Source organism: Rhincodon typus, chromosome 2, assembly GCF_021869965.1.
Source record: "Rhincodon typus isolate 14 chromosome 2, sRhiTyp1.1, whole genome shotgun sequence".
Taxonomy (NCBI): domain Eukaryota; kingdom Metazoa; phylum Chordata; class Chondrichthyes; order Orectolobiformes; family Rhincodontidae; genus Rhincodon; species Rhincodon typus.
The window spans coordinates 131,248,774-131,261,370 of record NC_063333.1 but is presented as its reverse complement, the minus strand read 5'-3'; the positions used below and the strand labels follow the sequence as shown (position 1 = coordinate 131,261,370).

Genomic DNA, 12,597 nt, shown 5'->3' with positions numbered 1-12,597 from the left:
ACTTTACAGCTAGTTTCCACAATCATATGAAGAATCCCACAGGAGCATGAGAGTTTCAGCCAATTTGTGGCCAATTTTCAAATGTTTTCAGATAATTTCACTACAGCGAGTTTTAGCTGTAATACCTAATATCCCTTATGCAGCAAAAATCTCCAATTCGTGGCAGAGCTTAAGCTTCTTGATGCTGTCATCACCCTTTGGAACAGATTATTTTAGCATTCAGAGGGAGTGGACCTCTACTGTCATTTCCCCGGGAACTCAACAAGTTCCTGAGTAGCGGTAACAAGATCAGTCAAAGCAGGCATATAGCTAGTCAGTTGGAAATATGGCCTATCACAATCCCCTAGCTCACAGATAGGCATTCACAGATAGCATTGATCTAATGGTCTTTGTCTGACATCGCTGTTTTGCGTAGGGAAGTGATGAAAGCACTGTATGGGAAATATTTACGAAAACGTAGTTGAATGTCATGGAAATTAAGAGTTTTTCTAGATGGAAGTGCTAAGATGACCTTCCTCATTTGTATCTATAAGAGTCATAGACCGTACAGCATGGAAGCAGACTCTTCAGTCCAACTCATCCATGCCGACCAGATATCCTAAATTAATCTAGTCCCACTTGCCAGCATCTGGCCATTTCCCTTGGCAGCTCATTCTATACATGCACCAACCTTTGCGTGAAAAAGTTGCTCCTTACATCCCTTTTGTATCTTCCCCGTCATCTTAAATCTATACCCTCTATCTTCCGATCTGGAATTATGTATGACAGTGGAGGACCCTGCAATTGACCTCAGAAACCAAGAAGACTGGGGCCAAATAAGGAAAGGTTTCTGGCTGCTAATGCAATGATCTATACTGGAAAATCTAGACCACTCATCCAGAACACATACTTGGTCAAGAGATGCCTGAGAACTGTGGGACCAGGACATCTCAGGAGTCAGGGCCTTTAGGAGATGAAACCAGAAAATGGGAATAAAGGTGCAGGATGGACCATGTAGCAATTATAAAGCTTAAATTAGAAGCCACTGCACAGAAATCTTTACCAGAAGAGCTCGCGATATTAGACTGAATCAACACGAGAACTCAGTGACACGGTGAAGGTAATTAGTGCACATTCTAAACATTTTCACGAGTCCAATTTCCCATTACCTATTGAACTATCAGATTCAGGTATCTTTTCTAACTGTATGACGTAAATAAATTACCATAGTTCATGATTTCTGGCTTGTGCAGGAGGAGGGAAGTAGGAGTTGGTTTATTTTAAAATCATAATATTTGGGGGAATTGTTACCATCTGGATTTCTTTACAACATCAAACCATCACAAAGAATTATCAGCATCAAAAGCTAAATCCCAGTCATTTCTGAATATTTGTCTTTGAGCAATGGTCACCAAATGACAGGAGGACAGGGCTGCTGGATGTGGTACTGAGCCATCAATTTGAGAGGCATATCACTAAGGAACAGCATGGCTATATACAGATGTTAGCTATCAAGCTCAAGAACATCTCAGAGGGGCAGCTTTCACTTGCAATGCCAAAGCTCACTATTTAAATCTACAATATTATAGAAAACAAAGATAAGTGGAAGCTAAATACATACTGAAAGTTAAAATACATTTTTGCAATGGTTTAATGGTATAGTTTTAACCATTTAACCAAATTAAAAAAGTAAATGAAAAAGGTTAGTAGAATCCATCAAAACCTTTTGCTTCAAACCAAAGAAATCCAAATGTCCTATCACGGTGGATAAGACCGACCTTCGTTTGCCAATCAACATGCCAGCTCCCAACAGCTTTTAAAGAGCTCCCCAACTTCATCCTTCATCTTCCTCACTCGACCAACCATCCCCCATGACCCCTCAGATCACCCATGTCACCATGTGATACCTCCAAGTCTATTTCTACATTCTACATGCACCCTGAATCACCCATGCCACTTTCAACAATCTTTTTGTCCATTGTATCCTGCATCCCATCTCGAATTATTCATGACAATCCATGGCACCATTATGCTTTCCATGCATTCTATTAGTATTAATCAGGTACGGTTCTCACTTTCCTTGCAATATCAGTGGAAATATTTTGCACTCCTTGTTGGGGGTGCGAGGGGCAAGGTACATATTTAATAAAATCATCCATATCAGTGAATGAGAAAAATGCATGCTGCCATGTGAAAAAAGTATAATACCTTCAATCCTGTTAACTTATATCAACAAACAAGAAGTCACATCAAAGTGACAAGCTATTATGACAACATACAGCATTGAAACTGTAATTCTTTCCCAGATGAACGGAATGCCTACTATGCTGAAACCCATGAATACTTGAAACTCAGCCAGGCATTGATGATGGCTACTGCTATCCAAACAGTAGACTACTCTCTGAGGTGGAAAGAACAGGTGTTCATTTCAATTTCTAAGCAGAGAACATACCAATTAATGTAATAGGCAGATGGTTAACTTAAGTGTCCAAACCAGAATGTCTAGAATTATGTTTCCAAACCATTTTTAAATATATAATTGCTGGGGACATTTAAATCACAGAGAAAAGATGACAACCCAGGATGACAGAACATTTATTATATTTTTCACTGCGTTATGGTGTTTTCTCCACCAGAAAAAACACTGTTATGTGTGTGAACAAATGTACCTTTAAAGGGCAGCTCTCTAAGATGAATGTATTAAAAGCACATCTACATTACATTATAGAATCTAATAGTGACATTGACATCTTGGCTTTCAGAATGTTCCACATTCCTCAGCAATTCTCCACTTTCTTTGTAAACTCTCACACTGGCCTTGCTATTAATAGGCTTTCTAAACCCTGTACCATCAGACAAAAAAAATTACGTGGAAAGAAATCTGATTTTTATCTCCCTTTAAAATGGGGAACATAGCCTCAGCTGGGGTGGTGAAGCAGGGACAGTGAAGTGTAGGGAAAGGATGTATCTTTAGTTTCACATTCTACAACTTTGCCTTCGCTCTGTCACTAAGTATCACAGAATCTGCGTTGTCACAATGCAAGAAGAAAAATCACTATAAAAATCAACACTCCAAATCAAATGTATAAGTGAAACGATACCATATTTTGTTCAAAAGTAACTGATTACCACTGTATATTCCCATGGAGCCTGGCTTCCAGGTTCTTTTGTCTATACTGCTCCTACACTGTGCAGCTTCAGACGGTGCGATAAGGCTGCGTACATTCATTGAAGGTGAGAGCAGTTAGACTTGGAGAATCAGAGATAGCAAAAACTGCAAATGCTGGAGTCAGAGATAACACTGTGGAGCTGGAAGAACACAGCAAGCCAGGCAGCATCAGAGGAGCAGGAAAGTTGACGTTTCAGATCGGGACCCTTTTTCAAAAATGGGGAAGGGGTAGGGAGCTCAGAAATAAATGGAGGAGGGGTGAGGCTGGGGAAGGTAGGTGGGATGGTGATAGGGGAGTACAGGTAGGGAGTGGTGGAGATTGGTCAATGGGATGGGAGGGGCGGATAGGTGGGAGAGAAGATGAACAGGTTGTGTCAGGTCAAGGAGGCGAGGATGAGAGGGAGGGTTGGTCATGGGATGAGGCTGGGGGTGGGGAGATTTTAAAACTGGTGAATCCCATGTTTAGGCCATCGGGCTGTAGGCTCCCGAGGCGGACTATGAGGCGTTGCTCTTCCAGTTTGCAGGTGGTGTCATTGTGACACTGGAGGCGGCCCAGGATGGACATGTCACCCCTCCTCTCTCTATTTATTTCCCGGCTCCTTTCCTCCTTCCCATTTCTGAAGAAGGGGCCTGACCCGAAAAGTCAGCTTTCCTGCTCTTCTGATGCTGCCTGACCTGCTGTGTTCCTCCAGCTCCACTGTGTAGACTTGGAGGATGACTTGGAGCACCTCTGGGCCTTGAAGGCAGCAGGCTGAAGGGACTGGCTGACATCAACAGCAACGGCACAGGTGGAGTGGCAAAGCTGGGAGGATGAATGGGTATCTTCTGCAGACGGGAGCAAGAGGTTTGTGCTCCATGGGGACACTGCACTGCCTCTTGAACGGCCTGTCAACAATCCTAGTAGCCTGCTGGAAGATAGAATGCTAGACTGCTCTGATAGTCCTTTGCGTAAGTGCAATTCTCAGGCACAATGGAAGCAGTTTGAGTTTCCATGCAGGTTAGCGTGAAGTGATATTAAGATGTTACAACAGCCCCTTAGCATTGCACGCAGCCACTGACCAGAACAGCACGTGTGGCTGCACACAGAAATCATTATAATGAGCAGGTAGCACAAAGTTAGCATTCTGCTTGCATTCCAATCAAAACATACAGACGAATCCCAGCGTTAATTTTTGGGATATACTAACTGATCCCTCAATTGGTTCTTATTGCAGCATATCTGAGTGTCTTCCTGTGTGTACACACACAGACCATTTCTGTCTCCACAGTTCAAATAAATAGTAGTGACTCATCATGCGTGTCTGGGTGCAAGAAAATATCAAAAGATCTTAGCAAAACAAACTCTATTGATAGATGAAAGTAAACTACATAATTTCTTACAATTACCAACAACTCAAATGTAGAGAACAGGTCAAGCACAGGACCCTGAAATAAACAGGCAAAAAGGAGAAAGGAGCACTTAAACATTATGTGTAACATGGAAAACTTCTGCCTTACCAGCAAGAAACAACTGCACTACAATTAATGGCAATCAATCAATGTGACCAGACACTGTCCTACAACATACCAACAAAACATATCCAACTCAAAAACAAAAACTTTGGGCAGGATCTCTCCAAAGACTTTGGGATCTCAGAATGAGAGTCAAATGGAGGTCAGAAGGTTGCACTGTGTAAGAAACAGCCACCCAGAGATAATCCCCAAATAATCAGTTAGTGATCAGGAGATGGCTTTGAAGTCAGTAAAAGGCATTGGCCAGGATCTCAGAATCACAGAATTGTTACAATGCATAAGGAGGTTATTTGGCATATTGTGCCTGCACCAGTTCCATTCCTGACTGCCAATCTCCTGCTTTTTCCCCCATGTCCCTGCACACTATTTCTATCCAAATAATCATCTAGTCCTGATGAATGCCTCAATTGAACCCTCCTCCATCACATTTCCAATCAGTGCATTCCATACCCTAACTACTCGCTGTGTGGAAAAAACATCTCAATTCACCCTTGCTTCTTTTGCACATCACTAAGTCTATGCTCTCTTGTTCTTTTTTCATCTACAAGCAGGAATAGTTTCTCTCTATCTACACTATCCAGCCTGCTCATGATTTTGAAAATCTCTCTCAAAGCTCCTCTCGGTCTTTTTGTCTCCAAGGAGAACAGTCCCAACTTCTTTAATCCTCACATTCCTGGAACCATTCTTGTAAATTGCTTCTGCACTCTCTCCAATGCACTTATATCTATCCTACCATGTGGCGCCCACTACTGTAGATGATAATCCAGCTGAGGTCTAACAAGTGTACAAAATCATGTTCAGACACAATCAATAAAGCTGAGAACACTGTATGCTTTATTAACTGCTCTCTCTCCACTGGCCCTGTCGCCTTCAATGATCTGTGCACATATACATTCAGGTCCTTCTGCTCCTGCACCTTTGGAATTGTACCCCTTATTTTATATTGCCTTTCAATATTCTTCTGATCAAAATGTGTCTTTGCATTGAAGGACATCTGTCACCTATCTGCGCACTCCACCAACTTGATAATGTCCTTTTGGAGTTTCACACTGTCTTCCTCACAGTTTACAATTCTTCCAGGTTTGGTGTCATCTGCAAGCTTGGAAATGGTCCCCTGCATATCAAGTCCTAGATTATTAATATATATGTATCAGGAAAAGCAAGAATCCCAATACCATCTCCTGGGATGCTCCACTACAAACCTGCCTCCAGCCTGAGGAAATATCCACTGACCATTAGTCTTTGTTTCCTATCATTCAGCTAATTTCTCAAAGCTGCGGGACAGCAAGGAAGCCCTCCAGAACTAAAGAAACAAGTGTCTGCCTATGCAGGTAACAAAGAGGGGAATACGTTTTAAGATAAAAAGTTCATTTTTGATGCATTTCCAAATGTATTTCCAATCCCCATTAGCCAGAAAATAGCCAAGAGCATGATGGAATCAGTAAACTGGATGTCAGACGATGATATGAATTTACCCAACCAACAACCCAGCTCTGTGCACAACCTCATCAGGGACAAAGATTACTGCTCTGTGACGAACAAAGGCAGAGCAGAATATTTCAATTGCAACAGAAAGGACACAGTTACATTGGTAACTTTCACTAGAACTGTAGACATAGGACTTGCAATGGAATAAAATTGAAGGGGATGCTCTTGATAATTCCCTTTAGTCGCTGTTTTTGGTTAATTTTAAACTCAATACAGGAGTTCTGTTTGAAATTCTAGACTAATATTTCCCTCACGAGGCACTGCCAGGAGCCACCAGCTAGAGGAGGAACCATACACAGGCCCCTCAGATGTCTGCTCTCAGGGCACTCCAAAGATGGCCAAGCCCTCCATCTCCACCCTGCCCGTACACCCCGACTGTCCCCTGGAAGTTACAGCCAAGGAGGGTTCATTTGCATGTGGCAAGACAACCTTGGGCATGTCAGGGTCATCCAAATGCCCCTTGGGTTACCCAATCAACTTCAAGGGCCATTAACTCCACAGTAGAGCAGGCTCCCTCCACGGCAGCTGCAGAATTAGGGTCTGCACTGAGAACCATGGGAGAGAGCTATAGAAGAAAACTATTAAGGTCACTTTGGTGGGACAGGTGACAATGCGCTGCGTATTATTTGTTAGCTGTCTATAAATTTCTCTGTCTTGACCTTACATCTGTTTTTTTGAGTCTGTATTACCCTAAATGTAACTGTATGAACCATAACTTCATGGTCACAGAGGATGTATCATGGATTAATGCCTGTGTTGACAGCCTGCTGCAGCATGTGGACGTAAGACAATTGAGGCATATGTAGGGCAAAAGGTCTTGCTGACATCATTGCCCCTCATCTGCCCTATTATTTCCCTGATGTCTGTGTTCAAAGCTGTGAATAAGATGGTCAGCAATATGTGGGACAGAGAGGCGTACAGCAAACAGAAAGCCAATACAGTAGGATAGCCAGGGATTAGGGACACGGTACATCAGTGTTCAAGAAGGTATGTGGTTCTGTGATTAATGCTGTTTTCCTTTCAAGGTTCTCAAATTATTGGGTCCTTCAGCCTTCTCTCTCACATGAAGGGGTATGTCATCCATGATCATACTGAAGGACGGAGTAGGCTCAAAGGGCCGAATGGCCTACTGCAGCTCCAAGTTTCTATCTTTCTGCAGGCAGAGAGAGACATTTACCCTGTCCATTCTGCATGGTCAAAGCCACTTTCTTTCCCATTACACACTGGGGTTTCCTGCACCATGGAAGGCGACAGTGAGTATTCTTCAGCCAGTGTCTTCCACCCTCGACCTGCACATGTCAATGAGATCCTGAGCATCCAGACCCTCTTTATAATAGCCCATCCTGTGAACGTCACATGTTTCACACCATTCCCCCCCCCTCTCATCCCCAGTTCTCCATTCAATCCATCCACATGAGCCTTCATCTGCCGACCTTTAGCGCTTCCCCCGCCTTGGCATTGAAGTGGCTCCCTCCGCACCCCCCATGCCCCTTGAAGCCAGGGTGCTCCTGACTGAGCACAACACCTCCATCCTAAATGACTCTATTCCCATCCATGCTTTACCGTACCCCTCCATTACAGATATTTTTGCTCCCCCCCGCCCCCGACAGCTATCAATCCCCCTCCACCGAGCTGCAGCCCCAATCCTGAAGAATAGATTGCGAGTGTCCTTACTGCAGCAGTGGACACCGTTGTCCCCCTAGTTTCTGCAGAAGAACCCAGCAGACCATCCGTGACCCCTTCCCTTGAGCAACCAAACCAAATAGCCTCAGACAAGAAACGCCCTGACTGGTGGCTGGACATCTCTCTGATCCCCTTAGCTGTACTGACTGGACTGGCCGCTATGTAGCCACGGGACAGATCGTAACCCATACCTCAGACTGCAAAGGCTGGGAACATCCTGACCGGATGCCTGGAAGTGGGAGACTGCCCTTAACTTACAGTGCTGTGACCCCCTGACTGACAGGCTCCTCCATGGATTTCAGCGAGGGCTACACCCCCTAACAGCTTGAGGGATGACTACCTGCTTGCTACATGATACAGTTTGTTCGGTGCATGAGCTACTGGGATATGGTGAAACTGACACAGCACACTGCCGTACAGAAAATGTGTGCGCCCTTGACTGAGGACTGCTGACCAGCAAAGCAAGCGACCAGCTGTGTGTCTGTGCTAATTGGCAAGGCAAGGTAAAGATACTCCAAACGTGCAGGTATTCACTACGTTTATGAGTGCAAAGAGCAGCCCTGAGTCCCAGCCTGGTCCCAGCTGTGAGCTGGATGCCTATCCCACTGCAGCCTTTCAATGCAGGTTACCAGTGCACCCCGCAATGCAGCTCTGTGTTTCAAACGCCAGATGCTAGTGTTTATGTAAAAAGGGTGCAGGCAGCTGGTGCCTATGGATTGAGCCCTCAGATGCTGTTTGGCGCTGAACAACACGGAGGCTCCTCACAGCCAGCAACAAGGTGAAGTCACCAAATACCCACACTGACTTCCACATCAAGATTTCTGAATGTCAGCCTTGCTTGGTAAGGCAAAAACCTGAATACTAATGTGGTACACTGCTCACTAATAAAACGTTTCAAAAGCTCGAACCCCCCCCCCCACCTTATTTGACAATTTGCCACAACCTAGTGAGAAACACAGCTCGCTACTCAGCAAAAGGATAAAGGATAGAGCGAAATGCTCCCAAACATACAGAACAGCCTCGCCAGGCTTCTTGTCTGATTCTGCCAGAAATCTTGCCATTGGCAACATTGCTCAGACCCCTATAAGATTCTGTCCTGTGTTTCTTAGGACAATGGCTACATGTCAAAAATATGTCATTGCCTGTGAAGAACTTTGGGAAGTCTTGAGGTAATGAAAGGTTCACATTGGTCCCTTTTCTTAATGAATCTGCATGGAGTTGGCTCAACTGCAATAGAACTGTTGGCCACTTGCTACTTTTAGCTGTGAAGTATTCACCAGTAATCAACCTCAACTATCTAGAAGAGCAAAGCAACCAGTGCATGAGAATTCCGAAATCCCTTATTGGGCCACAGCGACTGCTGTAATTCAAGAAGAAGGCCCACCATCACCTTCTGATGGACAACAGCAAAGGCTTGCACCACAATAGCACCTTTAATATAGTAAAACAGCCCAGTCACAAATAAGAGCATTACCAAAGCTAAATTTGGCACAGTTATATAAAGCCGTGGTATTTAAGGGCAGGTTAGAAACAGCACGATCAAAGAGGTTTTAAGGAGCATCTTAAAGGTTAAGGAAGTATTAGTAAGGCAGAATGGTCCAGGAAGGGAATTACTGAGAAGAGACAGCTAAGGTATGGTCACTATGGTGGACAAGCAAATCAGGGTTGTGCAACAGGCAGGATTTGGAAGGAGCACTCAGACTTTGAGGGTTTAGAGTTTTAGAGGAAGTTGCATGGATAAGGTGGGGTGAAGTCATGGGTGTAGGTGAAAATTTTAAATAGAAGCATTGTCACAACCTAGCATCAATGTAGGCTAGCAAGCAGAAACATAATGGTACCAGGGACATGGTGAGAGCTAGGACACAAACTGCAGAGCTTTGGATAATCTCCGGTTTAGGGACACTGGAAGGTAGGAGAGTAGGAAAGCATTACCCTACCAGGAGAGCATTGTAATTGTATAGCTTAAAGGTCACAAAGACATTGGATGACGTTTGAGCATGAAATGAAATGGAGATAGAATTAGGCAGCTTTGGTAATGAGCAGATATATGGTTGGAAGCTTATGTCAGAGTCAAATACGATTATACAGTTACAAACAGTCTGCTTCAGCCTCAGAAAATCGTCAGCGGGTGAGATAGATAGAGGCGGTGGCAAAAGAACAGAGTTTGTGATGAAAACTAAAGACAATCACATTACTTAACTGGACAAAATTCCTGCTCATCTAATACATGGTACTGTCAACCAACTTGACTATTCAGAAACAATAGAGCGATTGACTGAGAAAGTTCTGAGTGGAACCAAGAGTCATCAATTCAAATGTGGAACATGGAATCATATTTTTGGATGATTTCTGCCAGGGCCAACATGTGTAGGGAAATAGCAGGAGGCCAAGGATAGGTGCTCAGGAGACTCTAGAGGTGTGAGAGTGGGGAAAGAAACCATTATGGATCTTTTTCTGTTACAATTAGATAAGCATCAAACCACACATTGGCAATCCCACTGAACCACAGAGGATGCAGATTGGAGGACGATAATGTGGTTAATTATATCAAAGACTGAGGAAAAATCAGGAAGGATAGGCATCAGGATATCTTATCATGGTCACACTAATGCCGTTTATGAGCTTGATTCAAGGTACTTCAGAACTAAAGTGGAACCTGCTTGGAAAGATTCAACTCTGCAATTGTGGTAAAAGTGGCCACTGCTCTGGCATATGACAACACATTTGAGCGATTCAGAAAATAAAAGGAGCTTGCGGTAGTTTACAAAGACAACAGGAGTCAAGGTTGGATTTTTGAGAAGGGTGATAACGGTAGATTTGAAGGGAATGAGAACAGGAGCTGAGGAGTAGGTATCATTAACAACTCCATCCATGTAGGGATTAGAAAGGGAAACTGGCTTTTCAGCAATCTGATGGGGAAAACATGTAGAGTTCAGGAGGTACATGTCATCAACAAAGATGAGCATCAGTTGAGAGTGATGAGAAATTGGAATGAAGCCATAAAAAAAAAGGGTGGGGCAATAAGTGCTGATTTTTAAACCAGTGACACCCATATTATAATTTGAATTCTTAAAAAAAATACATCTTCTAATTTGCATAGACTCGGTTTCTGCTGTTGATGTTTTTTTCTTAAATGGTGTGCAAAGCAATGAAATTATATCTGACTCATTCCAATTTAAACTTAAGTCTCAACCATTCAGGGTAAATATCACTTCTTACCATAAGAGGTAGATCAAAGCTTTGATTATTTTTTTATTCAAGTTTAGAATAAGTTGAGTAATTTGCCTCCCCACCCTTATTATAAGCATTGAAATTAACAGGAATACAAATATCCACAACCATTCTGTCATTCAATTAGGCCATGGCTAATCTGTACTTTAAATCCACTTATAGAATATAGAACATAGAACAGTACAGCACAGTACAGGCCCTTCGGCCCACGAAGTTGTGCCGACCTATTATGCTACTCTAAGATCTACCCTGCATACCGTACATTTACTATCCTCCATGTGCCTATCCAAGAGTCGTTTGAATGTCCCTAATGTATCTGACTCTACTACCACTGCCTGCAGCACATTCCACGCACCCACCACGCTCTGTGTAAAGAACCTACCTCTGACATCTCCCCTATATCCTCCTCCAATCACCTTAAAATTATGCCCCCTCATAACAGTCATTTCTGCCCTGGGAAAAAGTCTCTGGCTATCCACTTTATCTATGCCTCTCATCATCTTGTACACTTCTATCAAATCACCTCTCATCCTTCTTCATTCCAATAAGAAAAGCCCTAGCTCCCACAAACCTTTCTTCATAAGACCTGCCCTCCATTCCAGGCAGCATCCTGGTAAATCTCCTCTGCACCCTCTCTAAAGCTTCCATATCCTTCCTATAATGAGGCGACCAGAACTGAACACAATATTCCAAGTGTGGTCTAACCAGGTATTTATGGAGCTGCAGCATAACCTTGCGGCTCTTAAATTCAATTCCCCTGCCAATGAAAGCCAACACACCGTACGCCTTCTTAACAACCCTATCAACTTGGGTAGCAACTTTGAGGGATCTATGGACGAGGACCCCAAGATCCCTCTGTTCCTGAAGAAGGGTCCAGACCCGAAACGTCAGCTTTCCTGCTCCTCTGATGCTGCTTGGCCTGCTGTGATTATCCACCTCTACACCTTGTTATTCAGATTTTCCAGCATTGGCAGTTCCTACTATCTCATCCCTTATTTATCATGTTTCCATATCCCTTGATACTCATAATTTAGAAACAGAGAATGCTGCAGAAACCCGACAGGTTTGGTAACAACAGTGGAAAAAGAAACAGAGTTAGTGTTTTAAGTCCAATATAACTCACCTTCTGAACTACCTTGAAACCATTGCCTAATAAAACTCTAACTTGGCCTCGGAAGTTTCATTTGACTGTCAGTATCCACACCCTTTAAGGAGTGGGTCTGGGGAGAGCATTTTAGATATCCACTAACCCAATGCATGAAAAAGAAACTGTTTCCTGACAACCCCCTTACATGCCTTAGGTTTAATAAATTGTTTTTGACCACATGGGGAATAAACGAATAGCTCCTACCACCTTGGGGTGTTTTCCTACATTAAATTTGATCATGTAAACTACACCATACGATTGGTGTATATGGAAATACACCGGTTGATTTGCAGATCACTCCCTCAACGGAGAGCTTTCATCTTTGATCTGCAAGAGGAAGTTACCAGTAGAAGGCGAAGCTCCTCCTTGCTCAGTACTGATGCTGAGC

General features: G+C 43.4%; 1 protein-coding gene across 2 annotated transcripts in view; it reads right to left on the bottom strand.

Annotated features, from left to right (window-relative positions):
• The window catches only part of LOC109912438 (tubulin polymerization-promoting protein), a 37,784-nt gene that overhangs the window by 24,136 nt on the left and 1,051 nt on the right, over positions 1-12,597 (bottom strand). The gene's annotated exons all lie outside the window — the stretch shown is intronic.